This window comes from Scomber scombrus, chromosome 8, assembly GCF_963691925.1.
Source record: "Scomber scombrus chromosome 8, fScoSco1.1, whole genome shotgun sequence".
NCBI lineage: Eukaryota > Metazoa > Chordata > Actinopteri > Scombriformes > Scombridae > Scomber > Scomber scombrus.
In genome coordinates, this window is record NC_084977.1 from 4,924,800 (window position 1) to 4,950,702 (window position 25,903).

General features: G+C 39.3%; 1 protein-coding gene across 1 annotated transcript in view; it reads right to left on the reverse strand.

Annotated features, from left to right (window-relative positions):
* The window catches only part of tbl1xr1a (TBL1X/Y related 1a), a 43,955-nt gene extending 20,704 nt beyond the window's left edge, over nt 1–23,251 (reverse strand). Inside the window, exons 1-2 of the mRNA XM_062423683.1 lie at nt 22,976–23,251; nt 6,703–6,768 (exon numbers count right to left, since the gene is read on the reverse strand). The gene's annotated coding sequence lies outside the window, so the exon portion shown is untranslated. The remainder of the gene's footprint in view (nt 1–6,702; nt 6,769–22,975) is intronic.
* Nucleotides 23,252–25,903: the final 2,652 nt, after the last annotated feature.

Consider the following 25,903-nt stretch of genomic DNA (forward strand, 5'->3'; position numbering starts at 1 on the left):
TTCAGCTGACACATTATCAGGTATACATATATTTCAATTTTCAATAATAAAAAAAAAGGCACTAATACAGCACTATATCTTTAGGTGAGTTCTTCAAGTTACAAAAACAGTTTATTAGCCACATGATTTTACCACCAACACCTGCACATCATCTCCATTCAACCCATTGATAGGGTGTTATATCCAACATTGTATCAAGTGTCATCAAGTCTAAAGCAAAAATCTATGGAAGAAGGTGCTTATCTCTTGTCTATTTATCATTCTGTTGGCCATAAGAAATTAAACTCAGCAAGACTTGTCTAAGTAGGCTAACTGTATATTAAACACAAAGCATTGTAGGGTAGACAGTGTCCTACATGCTACAATGACTTCTATCAGCAGCAGCTCTGCTTTTATATTTGTTTTCCACAAATTCTGTCATATATCATACAACCTGGTGAAATGTCACAAATGAAGGTATGAAAAAAACAGATACCACAAAAGCCTAATTATAATTCACTTTTCTGTCACTTGATTATTCAGATAATGTTTTCAGCTGCTGTACACTGTAAACAAAGGCCAGACATGCTTCGTTGTCAGCGTGCAATGATCCATGGCTATGGAAAAAATTATTTTAAAAGAATTGCTATGTGCAAAACACCAACCTTGTTACACACACTGCTAACATTAGCAGCACACCACATTTTGAACAGCTGGAAATAACGTTGAAGGTTTACAAGGTATGTATGTAAGCTTTCATACTAAATTACAGCACTGTAAAGTCAAGTCCAACGTTTTTTTAATCCCACAGTACAGTTGTGTAAAATGCAATGACAACAGACATGTTCTCCCCCACCCCTCCAGGGTTGCTGGTCTCTTAGAGTGACAGATTGCATTGGCAAGCCAAGCTCTGCCTCACATGGTCTATGAGAGGTCAGTGAGGCTAGCTGTCTGTCGGTGACAGATGGTAGCATGTAGGCCTTGCCAGCTAGCTTCGCTTGACGGGCAGTTAAACTTGCTCTAGGCAGCTCGTGTCCAGCTGAATGCAGCAGGTCAGTGAGGGCCACTGAATCAGAGGTGGTTATCTTGCCGCGAGCTGCCGTGCTGGTTGGGATTAGTAGACCTCGCCCAAGTCCGAATCCCAATCACTTTAAGAAGAAGGTCATGTCTGCTACACATATAAGGGAAAAGTCATGGTTATTGCCTACTTTGAAATTCTATACTGGACCTCACAATGACTACAGTACAGGTGCAAGTGGACATGCGCTAAAAAGCACAACCATCGTGTCCAGTGTTATGTAACCACTTAATGTCATGTCATGTCATGATATGTTTCTATCGTCAAACACATTATCAGTGCTGCAATGTCATCATCAAACACAACCTCCAAGTGCAACTTTCTGTCAACTGCAACATCGATGTTGTAGATGCATATGTAAACTACATCGTCAAAACACAAGATCAAGGGTGCAATGTGTTTCTATCATCTAACACAAACATCAAGAATGCGATGAGTTTCTATCGTCAAACGCAACATCAAGGTTGCGACGTGGTTCTATGGTCAAACGCAACATCAAGGTTGCGACGTGGTTCTATGGTCAAACGCAACATCAAGGTTGCGACGTGGTTCTATGATCAAACGCAACATCAAGGTTGCGACGTGGTTCTATAATCAAACGCAACATCAAGGTTGCGACGTGGTTCTATCGTCAAATGCAACATCAAGGTTGCAACCTGGTTCTATGATCAAACGCAACATCAAGGATGGGACGTGGTTCTATCGTCAAACGCAACATCAAGGATGCGATGTGGTTCTATCGTCAAACGCAACATCAAGGATGCAAGGTGGTTCTATGGTCAAACGCAACATCAAGGATGTGACGTGGTTCTATGGTCAACGCAACATCAAGGATGCGACGTGGTTCTATTGTTATTATTATTAGTATTATAAAATTTGACTCATCCACCACATGATCAGACACTGTTTCTGATGACAATATGTGCTTAAATCGTAAAACACTGAATTAAGATTCAGAAAAATGTAAATGGAAACTACAAAATTTCGGAAAAAATCAAACGTAACCCAGAAAAAATAAAAACGGGAGTTATGTCTCATCACACCAAACAGATGCAACAATTTAATCTGTGCAGAGTTTCTACGGGCTTTACACATCACAGATTAAAGTATTGTGTTTTCTGTTTTAAGTGGTTTGGTTGAAGTAAGCCGTTAATCCACACATCCTTACCTAAGAACCAGGCAAGCATCTATTTCTAGTAGCACACTGAGGAAGTGAGGGTAGTGCCACATACAAACAGGATGAGCCAATGTATTGACAGCAAGGGGTATTAGGTACTGTTGGTATGTGTGAGCAAGGCTGGATTGTATGTTAAATCTATTACCTGTGCATGCACCCAATGACCTGCATGTGCACCATAGATAACTTTTATACACACAAACAAATATAGACGACTTGGCAAACAGTTAAAAGCGTCCACCTTTTGCAGCAGCTTTTGAGTCACATACACAGGATGTTAACTGGGCCATCAGGCTGAGAAACAGAAAGTGCCTCGCTGACTTCAGGGATTAAAGCAAGAAAGGATTTGTGAGCCTGAAAAATTGTCCAGGAGAAAATGTGAACAATGTATTGAATCAAGTGTTACATGAATTTAAACATGCTTTATTGCTGAATTTTAACTTCTGTGACTTTCAAGTGTTAAATGTTTTCTACATCACTGCAGTCAATGATGTTGCTCTCAAAAAATGTAATTATTTACTTGACAGCAGAGCTTTGTCAATGTCACAAATAATGTTCCTCCATCAGATTTCAGTTAAATATTAATGGAAAGCAACCAAAATGATTCTTGATTAGTTGAATCATTGCTTGGTCAATAAAAAGAATGAATTTACTACGATATAAAACAAGGCAGCAGATCCTCACATTTGAGAAGCTGCAACTTTGTTATTTTTGCTTGAAAACTGACAATCGATTATGAAAATAGCTGCTGTGAGGTAGTTTGACCTGACTGAAAGGAAAAGAAAGAAATGCACAGAGGTCAGTGAGTTAGTTGTGCACTATTTGTACTATATGACATTTTATTTCATCTAAAAATAAATGATCATTTTAGCTCCAAAATGTCCAAGTCTGTACCTCTGCCAGAGATGGGACGAATGAAAATAGAGCAGTGGCACCTCTAATATCACGGTCACCTAGGCCTGATCTTTAAAAAACATTAGCTATCTCTCTCTTGATTCCTGTCCCCTCTCTTCCACTTCATCAGTTCTCTCAAGACTACAAAAGGTTTGGAGCATCATGGTTAAGCAGGGACAAGCTCTGTGTGAGAGGTATGGAGTTTCTGTCTTTCTTGAAGACACACCAGAGGAAATGTCTCTGGCATATTTGTGGTGTATTTGGAGAATCAGGGTACGTTCTAGATAGTTCGTAACACACAGGCTCATTTCCAAGCAAACTGCTCCACTGAATCAATACTGTGGGCTGAATCATTTTAAAACAAAGACTTCTTTCTCTGCTTGTTGTCTTGTGGGAGCAACACAGTCTTCCTCAAGACTGCTTCAATAAAAATGAAAAAAAAAAAAAAAAACAATACTACAATCAGATGTTTCCCAAAACATTTTGCAGCAGCTCGGATCTCGATTGGACACCCCGCAGCCTTTCACTATGAACTAACGCAGGAAAAATCAAGGCTCGGTAATGGTATTCTGTCATTATCCTGCCGTTGTTTGTTTTGCTCCTGGGATCGCGGAAAACATTTTACCAGTGTGAAAACAAAACGAGGAGTCAGAGGGAAATTTAAGACGAAGTTGAAGCTGAAAGGATTCTGCAGGGCACAAACGAGTTGGGGAGCATTGTTTGTCTTTAACTCTTGTCCTACCAGCTCTGTTTCAAAGTCAGCAATTGCTCAGAACAAACATGTTCCAAAACACCAAAGCTGCGTGCCTGCTCAGCTCAAAATACACAAAATCAGACATTCATGAGACCAATATGCTCCTCAGTGTCAGTGTTCATCAGATAGTTTATCAGTGGGTTACATTAAGATTACAGCAGGAAATGATCTCAATGAATACACACTGTTACCGCGCTGTATGCAAAATGACATTACATACATTTAACTTGCTGTTACTGCATTGAACTACATCATAATATCAACCTCACATTTTTACAGATCTCACTTTTTTAAAATGAAATCACAGCCAATTTGTCTTTTAAAGGTCGATTGGGCAACTTTTGTCCTCCCGGGTCAAAATGGACCCGATCTGGTTTATAAAGCATACGGTATAAATTATCACCCAATTCTGTCTTAGACCTTTTTAGCCAACTTCATTCCAACTTATTACCACAGCTTTGACATATACTTTTGGAAATCATTGTCAAAAGGCCTCATTTTAATGAAATTATACCTCATTTTTTAGTTTAAAAAAAAGCAGAAATTATGTTTTTTTTTATAATTATAATTTTTTTAACCAACTTTAAGATCTGAGTAAAATATGTTGATGGATTATATTAAGCTGGTGTATGTCAAAGTTTAGTCATTATACTGTTTTGAAACCATTTTTAAAAAATGTATGGCAGCACATAATCACACATGTTGTCCTCCTGTGTCAAAGTTGACCCAATTAAGTTTGACTGTTTATAAAGCATAAAGTAGAAATTCTGTGTTAGACCTTTTTAACCAACTCCAGCGTATTACCACAGCTTTTACATGATGGTCAACATGCCCCATTTAAATGTAATTATACCTCATTTAAATTTTAAGTTTAAAAAAAAGTAGAAATTTTGAATTATTTTAACTATATTTAGCAACTAGAGGAAAATATGTTGATGGATTATCAAAGATAACGGCAAAGATTAGTCATGATACTGTTTCAAATTTTGAATGGCAGCACATCACACCAGTAAAAATTGACCTGACAACAGGAGGGTTATAATGGGGCGTTCAAACCAAAAGTGTCTGACGCGAATTGAGCAGCAAGTATACATAGAAAATCAATGTAAATGGTGCGATAACACACGATTTCATATCAGGCGGTGCGAATGAAGCAAATGAATGAATCAAGCGTCTGAAGTGGCGCGAATAAAGTTGGAAACATTTAACTTTTCAGGCGACATTGCGCCGCGACATCCAATCGGCGGCGAGTTTCTCCCGACGTCACAGGTGCGAATGAAGTGAATGAAGCGATGATCCAAAAAATGATATTTATGATCAAGCAGTGCGATAGAAGCGATTTTTTTTGCGTCAGACGCTTTTGGTCTGAACACCCCATTACACTGCAAAATTCTCCCCGTAAAGTATTTTACGTTATTTAGAAAAAGGTACATTTAGAGACCAAACTGGTTCATTGTCAGCTGGTGCCAATTTTCCTTTTTTAATATTAAATGACTTTAGTGGAACATCCCAAAAAGAAAAGAACCACCTGCAGTGTAGAAGGTTTTTTTCTATGAGACTATGTGAGTGTTATTTTTTTTGTAGTATTTTTTCCCCCAATGAGAACAGCACCTATCTGCCTCAGTGCCTTTAAATCATCTTCACAGCTATGATAGCTGCTTGCGAAGAGCACACAGTAGTGTTTTTGGTTTCTGAATTCAATTTCTTGGTTTCTGGTGCTGACTGCCCTGAAAATGAGAACCGTGCGCTGGAGCTTATAGGCTTTTTGGGTAAATAAACACACGCTGGATGACTAAGAACTACTGGTGCTGACTTCCAACATTGTGAATGAAATAAAGCAGCAGAACTGAGGGCTCTACAGTGAAGGATACAAAGCCTTGCCATCAGCCTGACCTGACATTAACACAACTAGTTGCCAAAATGGGTGAGAGCAGTAGCGCAGCTGTCACAACACATCTCGGTTCAGCCAGAGAAGCAAGTGAACAATGTCCTTGGGTATCCCATTGAAAACAAACATGACCATCACTAAGCAGACTGACATTCTTTATGTCTCCTATCCTGCATTTAAAACGGTGCGCTGCTAGATAGAGTTAGCAGAGTAGAGTAAGTGCTGTTCATCTGATGGAAATGCAACTAAAGCTTACAACACTTCTAGTCATCGCTGATGGTGGAAAAACTGAGGATAAACTCATTTGATGTTTGTTCTCCTAAAATAAATACAAAACTCTGGGGAGGGGGAGGGGAGCAGGAAGTGACAAGGTTAACGGGAAATATGGTTTCAATGTGGGGAAGCGGTGGCACACCACTGGCACGTGATAGAGACTGCTAATCAATGTCTTTATTAATCCTGGTCAACTACATTAGATTTTGTGTCAAACCCCTTCACTTTATATCTTTATCCTACAACATGACCCTCTGTACCATTAACTCTCATCTGTGTTGAATTCCTCCATTTGGAATACATGAAAATCTGAGACCTATCATTTAGTCAGCCTACTTGTTTAACTCAAATAATTAAACAAGTAATACAAGCCATTAAAATACTACTGCAATTAAAGACAGATTTAATGGCAACACTACCTACTTATGTTTCTCTAGTAAAACTTCTAACCAGGCATCAAGCAACAAGAACCAACATAATTAGGGAATAAATGACGGGTCCTTCAGATGCTGTTAATTAGAGTACTTCAGAGCAAAATAAAAGACCCAGGTAGCCTCGTCTTTACAGAGTTGTGGATATTTCACAAACTGATAGTGAGCTACAGTGTTAGAAGGCAGGTAGAAACATTTTACAGCCAAGCCTGGCTGTAAGTCACTCACCACAGTAGTAAGTCTGTCTGCGCCACCAGTATGTTCAGTGACGGCCTTGTACCATGCGCTCAGAACCTGCAACAACAAGGGGTTTAAGATTAAGGAAGACCATTTTAAGTTAGATCAAAATTATGTCAACTTTTATCCAAACACGCACTATGTTTCACAGAGTTTCTAATGTTCATTGCATGTAGAATATCTGTGAAGAGATCAAGCAACACAGGATCCTTAATGCAACTGAGAGATTAATTAATAGCAGTAAACCCCATAAACACAACATTATATGCCATTTTAATTGCAAGTGCATAAATGATCATACTGCACTTCAGAAGAGCATTTTTATGGCATGAACAGATAGAATAAATACGAAATTAAATACTTGTACAAAAAACTTTTTACAAATTTTGCAGGAAATTGTTGGCGACGTTAAAGGTACCTTTAACACTTTTTGCCCCCTAGTGGTTTTTATGGGGTAATGCTGATGAGCACTTATCTTTGGCTGTTCTAGCACAAGCACAAGGACGCTCACGAACGTGCACTAAAAGTGAAACATGATAATTAATTGATTATTCGGTCAGCAGAATTAATTGGTGTATATTTTGATTATTAATTGGTATTTGCTTTAAAGTAACTTTTCAAGCAAGACACATTGAACATTATCTAACTCCACCTCCTCAGTTTTAGTTTGTTGTTGCATTTTTTTCTTTCAAATGTGAAAACAAGCAATGTGCTGACATCATTAAAGAGACTTGAGAAGATGCAAATATCATGTTTTTTAAAAAATGTTTCTATATTTTATAGACCAAACGCATAAACTGTAATGATGATTGTCGGATGAATCAATAATGAAAATAATTTCTACATGCATCCCTAATGTGCATTCCTGCTTTTAACACATTTTCATTCATTGTATTTGGTGGCAGTTAAGTGCCAATGAATGTGGTAATGTTCCAAGGCGAGGAGGAAGCAGAGGGCTAAATAGCAAACACGGATCTAAATAATGCAGGTTCAATTATTGCTCTTAGAAAACCTTTTCTTTTTTCTTTTCATTTATGGTTTCTTGAGGAAGGAAATGCATGTTTATTATGCCTAAACAATTCACACAATGCCCTTTGGAATCAAATATAAACCGTGTATAACTGTGTTTATTTACAAGACAACTCTAAAAGGGACCTTTAAAGCCTTTTTTTTCTACTGTGGGCGCTGTAAATAATGCACTGAAATAAGGTTTCTACTATCCGTCATATACTGTACCTACACTGTAAAAAGTCATCAGAATTCCTGCATAATCCAAATGACCTTAAAAGAGAAAAAAGCCCAAAGCCTCAGCCGGCAGTACATGGGGACTGAACGGTCAGACCATGTGACTGACACTCATTCACAAGTCTGAACAATGCTTCACCTCTTTGGCGTGAGAACAGGGAGACAACAGCGCATCATTAGAGCGTTCACTGCTGCCATTTATAGCAGGGTGGCTGTCGTAAAAAAGCAACACCTGTGTAATGTAAAGCAATGAAAAGGCCCCGCAATCAACACTTCACTGAGAAGAGTACAGAGTTTCGTTTCTGTTCTGACTGTTAAATTCTGTGGAAATGATAAAGTGTGCAGACTGAGGCAGTGCTAAGTGTGTTTCTGGATTGCATAATACAGTGAAGTGCACTGGAAATGACTGAACATGAAGAACTCTCCTCCAGCTTCCTTTTCCTTGCTCGCTGCTTTTTTCCCTCGACCTTGATTCCTTTCGTGCCTCTTTCCTTTACTCATCCTTTCCCTTTATAATCCTCTGTCTTTCCCTTCCTCCCCGCTTCGCTCAGCATCGGTGAGGCTGTGGCAGAGGCTGCTGCAGAAAGGAGCAAAAAAGGGGAGAGATAATGTTACCAAAAATAAGGCTAGAGTAGTTTCGGGTGTGGCCAGAGTAACGCAGGAGAGCTGAAGGTTGCTGAGGCCTCGCTGGAGGACTCGGCCCTGGCATGGCAGGAATGAAGTTTGTAAGCACCACGAGGCTTTTAAGATAGTTATTTCTTCCATTGAACATAAAATATGAAACACCTGTGCTTTCAGCCTTGCTAGTAAAATGGCCCTCGGGAAAACAGACTACACCAATAGTACACATTTTGTACAAGACGTTCATGGTGCATTAAGGATCTATCATAATGACTTGACACGAACAACTGAGGCTTAATAGAGGTTTAACAGTCAACACAGATACACTGAACTTTTTTTGTTGCATTCCATTTGTACTCGAACGTCGGTATTTCCAAATACCCAGTCAGAAATATCAACCGGAATGACCCCTGAAGTCGGATTTGCAATTTGGAAGGCCAGAAAAACCTCACCAGCACCAACCTCAAAATCCAAGGTGGTTAACATGCGCATCAACAGTGTCAAAGCTGTAGTAATATCCTGTTTATCAGCACTTGTCTTACTTGTGTCTCGTTAAATCAGTAGGTATTTTGTTTGTGCGAAATGCGTTTTTTTTATAAATTGGTATTGCTGTCAATGCTATCAATGCCTAACGATGGCTAACTGGCTAGAACTGGTTTTCTGACATCTTGAACTGGAACGCTTCAAACTCTGGTGTGATGTCAAAGACTTCCAATTTCCAAGTAGGTAAATGGAACACAGCATTGCTAACTAGGGACTCCATATGTAAATAAATACCAATTCAACAAAGTCAACATGGCAGAAAAAAAAGCTTAGCTTAGAACTTTACTTCCACTTATTGAGATTAGAGAACTGGCACACTAGCTAGATATGCAAGTATTAGAATTGGAACAATATCAACAAATGAGTACAAGTCAGGGGGTGGATTGGTAGCCAAGGGTGTGTTGATGACAAAAGGTTGATATGGAGCACAAGCCTTGTATATGTCAGGCTCTTGATTGTCTAAAGCTGTCATACCCTGAGCGCTATGTTGTACAATTAAGAAAGGATCTGAATGGATATTCGGTTAATAGCCTGAGCTCGTACAGATCCGTTTAAAATGCCTTGGTAATAATAGAAACTGACCACACAGATCATGCCTGATAGATAATTGAAATACAAAGCACCTTTATGCTGTAAATGTCAACATTCACAGGTGTACAATAAGGTTGACACACTAACCCAATACACTAATTGCTTAGATAGGATGTCCTGATGTTTATATAATTGTCAAACTTTTTCAATTATTTCTATTCCATCTGGTCCTATAACGTAGAGCATGAGCCCTCAGGTTTGAGCGAGACGTTCCAACAGCTTTGGTGAGAGTCCAAAAACAAACCAAGAAAAGTCACAATACAGATGGATTTGTTCTGCCATTTGACTTTTTCATTATTCAGCTTTGTTGTAGCTCTTTAAAGCATTGTTCAAGTTTATTAAAACCGTGGCTTTTCACAGTTATGATAACACTGCCTCACCAAAGCAATTACAGAGATGTGAGAACACATAAGATATCAGTGATTCCATTCTCGTGTTTGTACAGTAAATATATAAGGCTGCAGCAAGTTAGCTTAGCACGAGGACTGGAAACAGGGAAAAGAGCCAGCCTGGCTTTGTCTAACACTCCTGTTGTTTTCCCGTCGACTGTGCAAATTTTGTCCTCCCGGATCAAAATTGACTCGGTTTGGTTTGACTGTTTACAAAGCTTACGGTATAAATTATGTTAGACCTTTTGAGCCAACTTCATTCCAACTTATTACCACAGGTTTTACGTACATTTTTTGGAAATGATGGTCAATAGGCCTCATTTAAAGAAATTATACCTCATTTTTGAGTTAACCCCTGGCTAAAGAAAAAAAATCCAGCTACCAGCAGCTCGAAAACTTACAAATGAATACATTACATCTTTATTTATTCTGTACAAAACCTTAAGTGTAAAATCAAGTTGTTATTGGGTTTGTTGAGGTGTTATGGGGGGAGGGGGGGTACCAAACTATTTCATGGCTGTGCACACTAATTTTCCAGAGCCTCCGCTGGTTGCCTGGCAACCTCGTAGTAATAACAATTAAAACAGGTGATTATAGATCGATTCATTATTTTCAAAATAAAAAGTGACAGCGCTACAACAAGAATTAAACACAACAGCAGCATACAACATTCAGCTTTAGCTTAATATTCAGTTTGATAATTAATTAAATTACACTTCACTTCTATAACAATTAGCTTCTGCCTTGATCATTCGCTTTGCATTAGACAACAGTCAATGTCGTCATTGAGAGACATAATAACAAAGTAAGCCACAACTGTAGCATTACACCTGCCAAAAGACAGTGATACTTTGTATATATAAAAAGGAGCTTATGGAGCACAATACTACAATACCACATCATGGGTCATATCACTAAGTACATGTCAACACAACAAATCCACCATGAGATCAGCCTCCTTTTTATACTTGCAGATCCAGTCATAGGAGATGGGCTCGACCAAAGCACAGGCCCTTTAGATTCAACCCTGGATTACAGATAAACACATCAACCTCTGATGCAACACGGCTATCCCCGATAATAATGCAATACATCAGAGCGCTGCAAGGATACCATGACATTTAACCAGAGTTTAATACACCTTTACTTTCTCTCTCTCTCTCATGAAGTACACAAGCAAAGCTTCATCGGAGAACCCTACCTAAGAAAAGATTCAATCAAACTCACTGAAGTACTTTGAAATGTTTTATTTTGGAAATCCATAATGTAATAACACTAGTACTAAGGAAGGCGTCCTCTTGATCTGTTATTATGTCATCTGGTGCTCAAAATTTGTTCACTGGTATGTTACGTCAGCTGTGTAAATTTAACACAGTGCTCAATCTACAGAAGTTGGGCCTCTCTCGCTAAATATAAATGTGGTAACTTATTCTATGCAGTTAGTGTCTATAAATACTAACAAAGACAAACTTAATTGTGTCTTTTTTAATCCAAAAACATAGCAGTGTAAGCAGGGTTTCTGCCGACAGAAGTTTACAGGCCTGGCAAGGGGAGGACGAGCGTGGTGGCAGCATAAAGTAGCAGAGTGAGACGTCTGTCCTCCCTCCTGCTCTCTGCTGTTAACGCTAGTAGCTGTTAGTGAGCAGCTGCCCTCATGTGTCACCATCCCTCTGTTTTCTATTCTTTAAAAGGAGAGGGGGGGTCCACTCAGGCTCAACGGGCAACACTGGTGAAAACCCTGCGTAAGGAATTAAATACACTATTCTATCATTACATTTGCATGTATTCAGTTTTTCCTCTTCTTCTAAAATTCTATTTTTAATTATAATGTTGACGGATAGTGTTACGACTGAATAGCTACTAGGGCTGGGACGATCCGCGATTAAATCGTATATAGGCGATGGGAGGGTTGCCAGGCGATATGCTGTTTATCAAGGCGATTTTGAGAAGAAAAAAAAAAGAGATGTTTCTGGAGGAAATACATGACTGTTAGAGAAGCCCCGTTTACAAGCAGACCTACAATCTACTATCTCTCTTCTCTTCTCTTCTCTTCTCTTCTCTCCTCTTCTCTCAGCGCAGGGTACACTGTCAGCAGCCCTGTGCTGACAGTGACGGGGCGCATCTCTTTGATCCGAACCGACACAGCACGTTTGCTCATGCTTCAGGATCGTTCAATAGGGTAAATAAATATTGTTTTAATGTGTAACTATTGAAATGTTCACACAAGGGCTTTCATAAATTCCTACAGTGTTGGCACTGCCGCCTTTGCAGGTTAAAAGTTAATGACAGCGACTTGAAGTGAGGACGAACAACGCGTCTCCGGCTTGTCAGCGCAGCGGTGTCGCTCACTTTTGCATGCAATGCTTGTTTTTAAAAAACATTAAAAATAACGTCATTATAACAAAAAGAAAAAACGTACCAAGGACACGTGCCGTGCCCCCCCCCCACCCCCCCTTTCCAATTTAATCGTGTATTGGAAATTTAGAGCAATGACAATCTACAATTTGAAATTTAGAGGCAATCGCACAGCCCTAATAGCTACCCTGCAAAACAACAGTTCAGCATGTAGCTTTAGCCTCAGTTTTTTAATGTGGTTATCATTTTAAAACAAACAAACTGGCCACTATCAAAATTCAGCTGAAGAGTTTGTGTTGTGCCAGCAACAGCCAGAAAAATCAAAGGTTGTCCTCTAAGAAAATGAGGCATCCTTCCGTTTATTTCTGTGTGAAATCAAAGACCCATGTTTCAAAATGGTGAAGTGGTAAATATGCCTCAATTATCACTAGAAACCATTCTGAATCACAAATGATGACAGGCGAAGCTGGGCTTAGCCAGCAGTCAATTGAAGTTACTCATTATAACCGCAATAAGAGGGAAAAAACATACAGCTTGAACGGAGGCAGCAGGCGTGCACAGATAACAACAGGCTAGTTGTCATATCTTCAGTTATCAGTGAACACTTCCTCTTCGCAGGCAACAACCTCACTAATCTGAACACAGGACTCCTTTGAGCAGCAGAGACTACCCAAGAAACCTATTTTTGTCCTTCTGACAAAGATCAAGTTTAAACAACTAGTTAGTTTAACTTAAACCACAACCAGTACATCACCAATTAAATATCTACAACATTTACTTATCATGAATACACAAATAGTGCTGCTGCTGATTCAGTTTTGTTCCATAATGTTTGAACATTCATAAGAATAGGCTGTGTTACAGTTTCATTACACTAATACAGCAGCAGTTTCAGGAACATCTGCTGTGGAATATAAATTTCCAACCAGACACCTATGAGACAGGGTTAATGCAATTATTAAGTTCATCAATCCAACATGCACAGGACTATGTTTCACCTCCAATTAAATCAAGAAAAACTCTTATGTTCAGCCACTTCAAATCTCTACCAGTGTACAGAAAGGATCGAAACTGACAAGTAAATTTTACAAGTAACACTTGTTAGCCATTAACTCTGTGTTACTCTCATATTTCAGTCTCACTACACGTCCATAATGACATAAATGCCTGAAAAAAAAAACCCATTTGATTAGGTCTAACAACCAGAGTCAGCAGCCCACGCTACAGCATAAAATCCTGCAGAGTGCAGCTGTGGTGGGGCGTTTCTGTGTTGGCGGGTCAACCCCGTCATGGAAGCCGAGGAATGTCCACTGTCCCTTTGTCTTCTCTTTCTGGAAACACAGGGACACCACCAGCTGTATCGGGGTGTTCCTGTGCTACCGATCCACCAACAAGCAAAGCGAGAACTCCCGTCACAGTCTGCTAACAAATGTAATGCTTCTGTTTCAGTCGGAGACACTTGAGTCGAGGCATTGACCATTTATTGCAAATGATTGAACTGTTAGGTTCGGTAGAAAAGACTCCACTCTAAAAAATATCTAAGCAGTAACACAGATAGTGCTTGGAATACTAATCCCCCATAAATATTTGTACACATGAACACAGGCTTTCCCCTAAATTAATTTATTTGTGGCGGCCCACCACAATATCAGCATTGTCCGCCATCCAATGATTTCTTATTTGCACTGACAGAATGGCCTTTGACCAGTAACATTTTCATTTTTGGGGACAAAGTATTCAAACAGACAAAAGGGTATGCTATCCTTTGTATACCTGGGTACATAGAAAGAAGACTTTGTGTTGAACCATGAAAGATTTCTGAGCACATTATCTCGTAGAGACTTCACACTGATGGTGTCTGTTTGTTTGGTCAGGGTCCACACGGCAGAGCTACAAGCTTTCCATGTTTTTCTGAACACTATTAACCCAAATATCAAGCTGTCTATAGCTTACAGCAAGAACAGCATGCATTTTTAAGATCGTACAATCTTTCAAAGACAATCAAGGGACTTTGCATAGATCTATATTTAGCAAACCGACAGACAGAAACAACATACTACATGTCAGGAGCTTTCATCCTAAGTGGCTCAAAGAGAATGTGCCTTGAGGGCCAGTTCCAATGTATGACCAGGAAAAGGAGGGAAATGGTGTCACGCTTTCCGTAACAGGGGTATAGAAACACGACCTAACAGGAAGCATACACTAGAGCCAAATACCCGGAAATATGGTAGTACTTGGCACCACATACAGCACAGAAGCAGAAAACATCAAACGGATCATGAATAGGAATTGGAGTATTATAGGGAGTCAGTCAGATCTTCCCTGAATTACAGGAGATGCCCTACTCTACAAGATAAACTGGTACACAGTCATCTTCAACCAAACACCCAACAAACACGGTTGGGTCCAAAACCCAAGAGATCCTACAAGTGTAACCACTGTAACCATTGCAAAAATGTAATACAAACCAAGCCATTTAAGGATTTTACATCTCAAAAAGACCTAACCATTAATCACTTCATTAACTGTAAGAACGTGTTTGTTATTTAAAAGGCTAGAGTGTCTCAGTTGCAAAGTTTTTACACTGGAAGAAAAAAGACATCACTAGGACAGGATTGCAGAACACAAATATACCATTTGCACAGGGAATTAAGCTACCCAATGGCTAGACACTATCTGGACTTCCCTAGCAGTAACCCATCCACATTACAAGCCTTTGGCATTTACCACATCTTCCATACAAAAAGGTGACAGACAAAGGAAACTTAACCAACGGGAAGCCTTTTCAAGTTAGATATGGGCCAGGTGATTCATGACATCTGTTGACTCCCTGCTGAAGACTTGATGCCGATGTGTGTCGAGGCATTGTAATTGTTTTAAAAGAGAGCCTTTGACTTTTCTTATATTTCTTTTACTACCCACCACAATATTGATTTTCAATTTTTGGAGCTCTCCGCCCACCTCTTGCTCTCCCTCTCTCAAACACATAACCATAGACCCATCTGTGAATAGCATGATGTTACATGCTCCAGTACAATAGGTGGCAGCATGCATCTTAACACTGGTTTATACTCTTGTAAAACCAAACAAGAGAAGACAGCTGGCCGAATCAATCCGATATCTTTTCTGGAATTTTTTTTATTTTGGGTTAGGTCCTACAAACAACCACAAAATGTTGTGCAATGTGTCACTTAAAGCAATGAATAACCCAAAGCTCTGCTGATGAGCAGATGGAAAACCTAATCAGCCCTTATAGCAGCAACTAACACCCTTCACCCTGACTCACACTCAGCTCAAAATATACTTTACACATACTTTACAGAATTCTCTCGTCGACTCGTATATTGTGAATGTGCATGCCTACAAGTGTACCGACTGCACACGTACAGACACCTAAGTTACAATGTGTGTATCCACCCTGCTGTCTGCTATCTATTTAGAGGTAAAGACAGTAGAATTACAATACTACTCTACATGGTATAGATTTACTATACTACCAGAGCCATCTGCAGCAGCACCCCTGCTGCACCAACACAGTGGTCTCATGGAAATAAATGAGACGCTTGTATTTTTTTTTTTTTTTTAACCTGTGGGTGGTAAAGCAGCCTCAATGCGAAAATGGTCTGGTCTGACTTCAGTTGTACACAGTTAGTATTGTTATTAACAGGCTCTGTGCTGGTTAATTACTGGTCCACAAAGTACAAACTCTGGTACAAAAAGAAGTATCTAGTAACAGCACATGGAACATAAAAATATTTTGCCCAAATGTCAATATAGTGGAAATTGCAAGATTTAAAAAGTGGGTCATTCATAATGTGCTTTAAAGCATTAATGAATACAAAAGAAGAATCCTTCAATGGTTACATAACATTATAAAGGCAGATAAATCACTATTAACTGAGTAGCAATTCAGTGCTCATATTGTATCCGCTTTATAATAGCTCTGACAACCTGAACTTACCTCTCTAAAATATATATATAGCTTTGTATTACATCTAAACTGTGAACTGGGGCTTTCCCAGAGGTTGGGACAAAGCTGCAGGGTACAAATAATCAGCCTCAGCCTCTGCAGCAGAGGGGAAGAGGGGCTGCAGGCCTGTAAACTTCAAAGCCTCGTGGGTAAAGAAGGGGAGGGCCACCAAGCGCAGACGCATTCTTCACAATGTTGAACTTGACCCCTGGGGTTACCACACACACCATGTGACTGCTTGTCAACTGTGTGTGTGTGTGTGTGACAGTGTGTGTGTATTTGTGTGTAATTGACCAAGGAGTGTGAACGCCTACACTATGTGTGTCCTCAGTGCTTTAAACCTGTGTGAGTGCTTAAATCGTCCTAAATTATGTAACAGTTCTACATCTCGTCTGAATAAATACATTACATTACCTAAAATACATGAAAAAGCATACAAATATACAACAATTGTGCATGCATTTTTGAAGGAATTTTAAGTTTCAGCAATGTTTTACTACAGGCTTCACCTCACTGTTTGCTGTGTTATTGATCACTTCTCAATCCAACAACTGTGGTACTCTGAATAGTAATCCAGAGAGAAAATACAAGCCAAGGCCACAAAACATATACCCGTGTTTGTGTATACAGACACGTAATGTAGTATGAACAGAACCACACACCTGTCCGTTGCAGTTCCAACACTACACCACCACAGCACACTGGTGTTATTATTATTAATATCATTATTATCATCATTATGGATTTTTTTTTTTTTAAGAAGTTGTTCACAGACTATGATAATGACTATCTGACTAATGACCCATGTAAAGTAAATTTTGTAGTATTGTTTCTCTAGTAAAGCCTCCCCACCGTTTTTCAACAAATATGGGATGGGATACAGTGTGTTTTTTTACTTGAGGAAACCATTTTTTGGACCCGTGTCAAGAATTCAATTTTGTAGTTTGGCCAACTTGTGGAATTTACATTAATTAGTGACAGATTAAATCTGCCAGCAGAAATCAGCGGTTCAAGCTTTCGGCTCTTAAACCTGGTTTCGGATGATTAGTGTTGTTAATAATGTACGATATTATTACTAGCACGGCTCTCATGTGGGAAAATTACCCTCATAATCCTTTAGCTCTAATACATAAACAAGCTAGTCTTGATTCTTAGGGATTTATGCAATGACCTCCCAAGACATCACGTTATCAGCACACACCAAAGGACTTGATAGTATTATCTCTACCCTTCCCCCACAAACACCATCACTGCCATATATAACATTGTCAGTCTAGACCTAGACCTAAGTGCAGCTTTTGACACAGTAGATCACACCTTTCTAATTGACCATCTTAAAACCTGTGATAGCATCAACGACACTGCACTCAGTTTTATTTTTAACTTTTAGAAAGAACCTTTTCAGTCACTATAGGTTGATTACTCATCCTTTACAACTCAACAACACTACCGGTGGAGTACCACAAGGCTCAATTTTGGGTCCAATGTTATTTTTTATCTACATGCTTCAATTTGGCTAAATCATCCACCGTCACAATGTTCCTTCAATGCCGATGTCACAGACATACCTTCCCCTAAAAGCCTGTTAACCCAACATTCTACCATTGTATATTGTCTCAGTAATGTCAATTGTTGGATGGCACAATCATTTTCTTCACCTCAATAACACAAAATCAGAAATCATATTTTTCATTCCCCAAAAGCCTGTCAGCTTTATTGGGAGTAGCCTTTGTTCCCTTGTCTGCTAATGTAAAGCCCACTGCCAGAACATTTGGGAGTACTTATTTAATTCAGATTTAAGCTTTGAACCACAAATCAGTTGTCCAGTCCTCCTTCCTTCAAATACGAACTTTGCCTGTCATGACAACTACTTTTATTGGACGATGTATTGTCTCAGAAATAATCGCAAAAACAATATTATTGTCATTTGAAAATCCTATTACGACACTGATATGGGTGGAGAGTGGGCACTACACAAAAACACATACTGTCATTATGGTTGGGGACAGAGTAATTTACCTTTAATTCTTCTGCAGTCTCTACGTGCATAGAAACTACACAAGACTAAAGCAGAATCATCTGGACTACACTGTTTAAAGACAGATCTAATACTGTACCGTGTAAACCACAAGGTAGAAAGTCTGACAAATCCTGTTTGATAAACTGAATCACAGGCTGGGCTTGTCTCAACACAGTATTAAGGACACAATGTGAGGTATGCATTTGGCACTATTTGGCTCATTGTGAAGGTAATGCTGAATAATGGCAAATATGACTCCCTCATCTCTGCACATGTGCAGAATTCAAGCCTGTTCCATATTTGTGTTGCCTCTCTCCGGCTCATGTCAGGCCATTAACTAAGGAAGACATTTTCACTCACTGCACTTCTTGGTCCATTTTGTCTTTCCCTTTCTCAATTCAAAACACTGACAAGCGCTGGTTACATAACTGTACTACTCCACATCTATTCCTCTGTGATTTAATAAGGCCAACTAATCAATGTGTTCTGTGTAGATAACATGACTCAGCTGCCCACTCTGTAACTAACCATATTCTGGTGTCCTGCGCTAAACATTTGCTCTAGGAAAAAAAAGCGAGATCCGAGACTAATGAGTCCGGTATATAGTAACTGTATTCACATTATATTTCAAAGGCCGTTCTGGTCACACAGAATACCTGCTCTATACAAGGTTTGAATGTACACGTCTTGTCTTCCTTCTCAGTCTAAATGACTGAGTGAAAAGAAACGAGTGACTATTTCCAGACAGAGAAACCATATATTACCCTCACTGGCCCATTTTAAGCTCTGGTGTCAGGTACTGTAGCCGTTACAAGAAACTTTGCTTCCAGTTCAGGCAAAGAAAATAGGACACTGTGTGGATGACTGACCAGCTTGAGAATTAAAAAAAGGTGACCATAATCAGATTTCCAAGCATCTTTGTTTTCCAATTTGTTGTCATACTTCTGCCAGGAAATTGTATAATGTACAAGAAGGTAATTACAGCCATACACCTTCCAAATAACTAATTATTCTGCCCTTTTTTCACTCATTTTCCTGATCATTCTCATATATTTTCTCCTTAAATTGCCTAATTTATGCATGCTACGCTCCCAACCCTAACCTGTTTTTACACCATCTAATGAAAAACACTGTGGCATCATGAAAGGATACAGAAGTAGCAGGAAAATGCACTGCCAATTAACTACACAAAATCTGAACATATGTTCCTCATCTATCTGATATCCTGCAGTATAAAGGTATAAAAAAAAAAAAAGTATCACAGGGAAGGTTTGGCTATGTTTTATTTCTCCTCTCATTGTTGTTCTCTTATATACTGACTACGGCTGAACGGTATCATTTCAGCATTGTCATCAGGGATGTGTGCATATGCCATCACAATGAAATTAATGCAGTGTAATAAGGCAAATTCATCCCACCGTGGTAATGTTTAGACCCTTTGCTTTCAATGACTACAACAGTTGTATTCATCTGATAGATAACGTAATTCATTCAGGTTTTATTTTTGCTCCTGCTTTCGTACACGCTGTGCCTGCACAACAAATTACCACCATCGTCACAATCACAACAGAGCGAGAAGCCAACATGCATCTTCTGTGCATGTGAGAGATTGTTGTTTTTAAATCTACCTTTGAATAACTAAAAGCTATGAAAGAAACCAATAAAAAAGAAGGCTTGTTGTGCTGGTCAGATGTGGTCCACTTAGAACCAGAAACAGACAAGGCAAATTGAATCAACACATTTTGTACTGTCAATAAAACTAGATATCATAGGCTTAATAAAAAGTAGAAATTATCATTATGTGATACTGACCTACAGTACAGTGATGTGTGATGAATGAGGCAATCAAATCATGTAGGAGGGGATGTGATTTTTTTTTTTTTTTTTTTTTTTTTAAGGATGAGGATGCTACTTGTTGTCCAGTCTAGTCTGCTTACGTGTGATTAAAGACCAGGACCAGGGTTTACATTATAGCTAGTCAGCGTAATTAAGATGAATGTAAATAACGAAAATCGAGTTACCTGCTAAAAAGGCTCAGGGGTGTAGGACGAGGGGAGCCGACACATGCTGCATGAGGTGAACCAATTCATTTGCTCAGACCTCAAACAATCCGCATTACATGAGTCTTTCGGAGCGCACAAACACTGTCAACACAGCAGTTAACCAGAAAAAACGGCAGCTACGCCTTATTTTTATTCAAGTTGTAAAAGCACAGTTCGGCCTATGCTAACTACGCTAGCCACGCTAACTAGCTACATCACAAGCTGGTTAAAAATGGTACCATCACATCTCTTAGTATGCGCAGGTCGGTGCTCATGTCAGTGTTCGAGCCTCTGTGTGAGATGCTTTCAGTTGGTAAATAACTTATTTTGGGTCAACACTTCCTCTCAGTCCGATATGGTATTTAGTACTGCTTAAGCTAACGTAAACAATACTCAGCCAGTACCAGTCAGCTGCTACCATTTTAAAGCACTGAGTGCAGTAGTAAACAGTAATTTATCAGTACGTTTAAGATAATAATCCTGCGACATAACAATGGCCAATATCAGGACCAATTACCTACTACAATAGGAAAAGAAGTGAGGACACACTAAAATAATAACACCAAAAAACCAAGGGGGATTGATTCCCTCCAGTAGTTTTTGATGGCAAAAACATGTCTTCTGAATACAAAGCAAAACTCACACTCACATTTGCACCAGCTTCAAATCCACTAGCATCCACTCCATATTGTCTGAATTGTGCTGTGTCTGATCATCCACCTCATCAAAACACAGCAAAGTTTATTTTACTAGCGTTCATCAACTACAGATTAAACACGTCTCTGTGACCACGAATTGTACTTGTTTCAAACTGTTTGCCACGTGTCCTCGCTTTGAGACATCAAGCCGACCTCAATGCACTAGTGCAATCAAAGAGCGAAGGATGTGTTGCCTCACATCTTCTGTTAACAGTTGCACTTGAAAACACCACAAAGACTGACAGCCAGCTGACACGCACATATGCTGAGCACCTGTGTGAGAGGAAAAAAATTCAAAAAATCCACACATTTGAATTTATCTATATGTCTGAATTTTAATAAATTGTTTTAATAAATGGTTGGAAAAATGCAAATATATGAGATGTATTCAACAAGCTGAACAGGTCGAACAGCATATGATACGGATCAACTAGTGCCTGTCAATAATCCAGTATCTCCTGGGCTTTATCATGTTGAAAATTTCTATTGTTTTGTTTGGTAATGTGGCGTGGTATATTTGATTTAATTAACATTCCATATTGTTTATAACCGTACATGAAATATAATATACAAAAAAAATAATGTGGACAACAGGAAATATTCAATTACAAGTGGAGGGAAACTGTGTAATCAAATGTGTTCCATGATATAAATTTAAATGAGCGCCCTAAAAATACCTTAACCCAATTAGTCTGTGAATCCCAACTCTGGCTAAACAGTCTGCAATTACCAGACTTTTCCTTCCAAGCACAAGACACTGAAGGCTTATCTGGGACTGGTACATTGTGTCATTGAGTTGAGCTTCACAAGGTTGGCAAGTGGCCCTCTGGGTGGTGTTGTGTTGTGTGGTGTGTGTGTGTGTGTGTGTGTGTGTGTGTGTGTGTGTGTGTGTGTATGAGCATACGCACGCATGTTTATGTGAGTGTGTGCACGTTGTGTGTGTGTGTGGTGTGTGTTGGTGTTCATCCCCTCCCCACACCGCCCATGGCTTTGGAGCAACCAGCTGCACAGCACTCTAGTAAGCTTTGAATAAGACTGACATAAAGGTAGTGAAATAAAATATAATAGATAATACAAACCCTCAGAGGACATACCTGAAGCTACTGTATCACATCAAATTGGTAATAACCCACAAAGGGCCTGTAAAGCACAACACTTCAAACTGGTATGTAAAACTATGGGACCAAATTTTAAACTGTGCTCAAACTACAGTGTCAGTTTTGACCTGTGACTGTTGTTACTTTCACTACTTAATATAACTTATTGTAACATTTGAGTGTATTTCATGAGAGGTACAAAGTTAACTTGAGTAACTAAAGTACATAATAATAAATAGAATGTAGCCTTGATTTTAAAAAAAAGTATTTGAATGAACATAAATAAAATAAAAACAAAGCAGCTGAGTAAAAGGTAAAGTAGTACAAAGTGCACTTCCATGCAACTTCTACCAGCATGAAATATACGTTATCTATCATATCTTTATGACTGAGAATAAAAATCAGTAAAGTGTCTTTAATACAAAGCTAGTGGTAGTTGCAGGAAGGAAGGGCGCGCTCACCAACACAAACCACGCACGAGAACCTGCCCTGCGAACACATGCACAGTGCGCGCGCGCCTACTCACGCGCTGACGCTGCCCATCCCCCACCCACGAGAGAAAATATAAAAATAAAGGTTCAAAACATCGCAATAACCCGCCCAAACCTTGTATACACAGCCATATGCTATTACTCTATGCGAGGGTATCATTTATAACGGCAATAATAAGGTAAAAAGACGATAAACACTCACCAAAAGCTCCAAATCACACAAGGGGGGTGCCTTCCTCCTCTGTGCTCCTAATATGGAATCTCCTCCTCCTCCACCAGCGTTGTTTCAAGCTCTAATTAAACCTCGAAAAAAGCGTTATAACCGCCCTCAGACCCGGCCAACCGGTGCTAGGAATCCCCAATGACCGATGTGTTTTGGATACACGGGCATATATGTTGATAAATCCCCTTAAAAATGAGCTGGATGCACAGTTGGGTCTAGATTGTAGGTTTGCTCGCTAGTAGAGAAAAGAGCCAAACGGTTCAGTAGCAGCCAACGGCTTCAGACTGAAACACAGAGCAGCTGACCTGCCAGGCGAAAATGAGGTAGGCCTGAGCTCCTCTCTGCAGGAAGCACACTCCACTCACATAAACATCAAAATGGGTGTCGCAGTATGGAAAGGGTGGTAGGAAAGGAAAGTAGGGCTGGAATTTGGCGGTAAATCTTCAAAACGCTACTTAGAAATATGAAGTTAAAATATTTTTTTGAACCAATGATTTTTTTGATTCTTAGATTAATACATAGCTGTATTTTTGTATTGTAGACATAAAGATGGAGTATTTTTTTTTTTTGTTTATTTACTATAAATGTAACAATTGTGTTGTTGCTATTCTAAATTAAATCAAATTATTATTTAAAATTGTATTTTTTACTTTATGTGTAAAATGTTACATTGTGAACATAAAAGTACTGTTGATGATAGGAATATACACACAATTGCTGCTGCTCACAAATTATATATATATAGATATATATACACACACATACATATACATACAAGAGAACACACACACACAAACAATTGCAAATCGTTGCCACCCTTGAAAAAGATGTGATTCCTTGCTCTATTTCGTTGCCTATATATATATATATATATGTACATGTTGCCTATATATATATATATGGCAACAGCAGTGAGTGGAAATGCTTAAAAATAAAGATCCAGTGGCAGGGAGGGGACTTTGAGGTTAAAGGTTCAGTCCCGTCAAACCGTCAAACATGTCACCTTACACCCACGGATAACTGAAATGATTTCTCAGTCATGTTATATAAAGTGGATTGTAGTTAAATCTGAAGAAAAAAAACCTCTACATTTAGGAGTTACACTGTTAGTACAGCTGCTATGTAAAATAGATGTATAAAAGACACATAGAGTGAGATATGAGGGGCTGTTTGGCACATATTTGAATGCACCATATCTATTGATGCACTATAATTGTATGTATTTTTCATGTGGCAGCCTTTATGTCCAAGACAAATTTCCCTGTAGAGACAAATAAAGTAATCTTGAATCTTGGAGCACCCTCATTTTCTGCAGACGTAAACAATGAAAAATAGACAACTACTCATGTGTGCCTGTATGCATTAACTGAAAGCATATGCTCATCAGCATGCACACACGTGTATATACACAACAGATAAAGCCCAGCTGAAACAAACAGACACACACACACACACACACACACACACACACACACACGCACACACACAGACAGAAAGCCCTGGGGTTGTGTGTAGTGAGCTTTAGCGTGGCTGGAGCAGTAGAGTGGGGGATGGGTAATGACTGTTATACAGGGCGGGCGGCGGTGGTGGTGGAGAGGGGGGGGGGGGCTTCAGCGTATTTCCTCAGCCTGTATTTTCAGATGCCTGGGGAGATTTGTAGAACAAGAGGGACCCTGTACAATTTTGATGGTGGCAATCATTTCACATTCCTCTCATCTGAGAAGAATGATTGAAACGATTTCTCGCTGTAATGCCTGTACTTGTCTTATATTGGGGGGGGGGGGGGGGGGGGGGGGGGGGGGGGGGGGGGGGGGGGGAGGAAATGCAAATATCCAAGTAGCAGTAAGTAATGTTGGTGCTTTTGTGGCCCATCACTGCTGAATGAATAGTGAGTAAACAGCTCCAGTGTTGCAAATTGTGAAGTGAGCAAACCTCAGGGCGAAGCAGACCACTGTCAGGGTAATGACTTTCTGGGAAACCACAACACACCATCTATATGCAGCACTCAGCCACAGTGTTTTCTTCCTCTCTGTTCATTTTGCAGCAAACAAACCATTTCCACGACTACTAGGGACGCATTTTTAAATCTAAAAATAATTGCTCTATTATTATTATTACTGCTGTATTTGAACACACGGTATGATAATAAACATTCATTTGATTGGGTTCAATGCAGCAATCCACAGGCCTACCACATTACCCTCAACTCAGTTACATGTGATAGAAGTGATCTAACAGTAAAACTATTTATTTTTTTAGACTATAAAACATAGTTGACACAATCTCAATGGAATACTAAAACAAATAAAGGTTAACACAGCTTACTCCTATAATCATTACAATGGTTTTGGGATGAGGCTATTGCATTTAAAGTAGTTCATGGTTGGAAAGTAATGTATTTTCAAAGAAAATATAGGTGTAACATTTTAATTAGTCAAATGTAAACATGCTGGTGGCTGGATTTTTATACTTTTGACAAAGCCAGGCCAGTCGTTTCCTAATGTGGTAGGAAATGCTCCCTTACAACACCATAGGTAGTGAACGCAGACCCAGGCTTGACTCCTCCTCTAATCCATCTAATCAGGGCTAGATCATTTAAGACAGCTGGTGGGCTTTGTTCTTCTTCTTGCTCCTGCCATGGGCCCTGGTCAGAGCCAGGCAGGCTGATATTTGATTATCAGAAGTTATAGTTTCAGATGACTAATTTTGGTTGTTGTTTTTTTTTAGCTTCCCTGCACATCCATGGTATACCATAGTGGTATAGGGCCCAGACAACTTTGAGTTGATTGTGTGTGCAGGTGGTAGACTAACCCTGTGTCTCTTTTTATAGGTTGATAAGTGTTTCACCCTATTGCTGTGTGAGTGTGTTCAGGTTGACATGACTGCATGTGGTGAGTATATGATAGC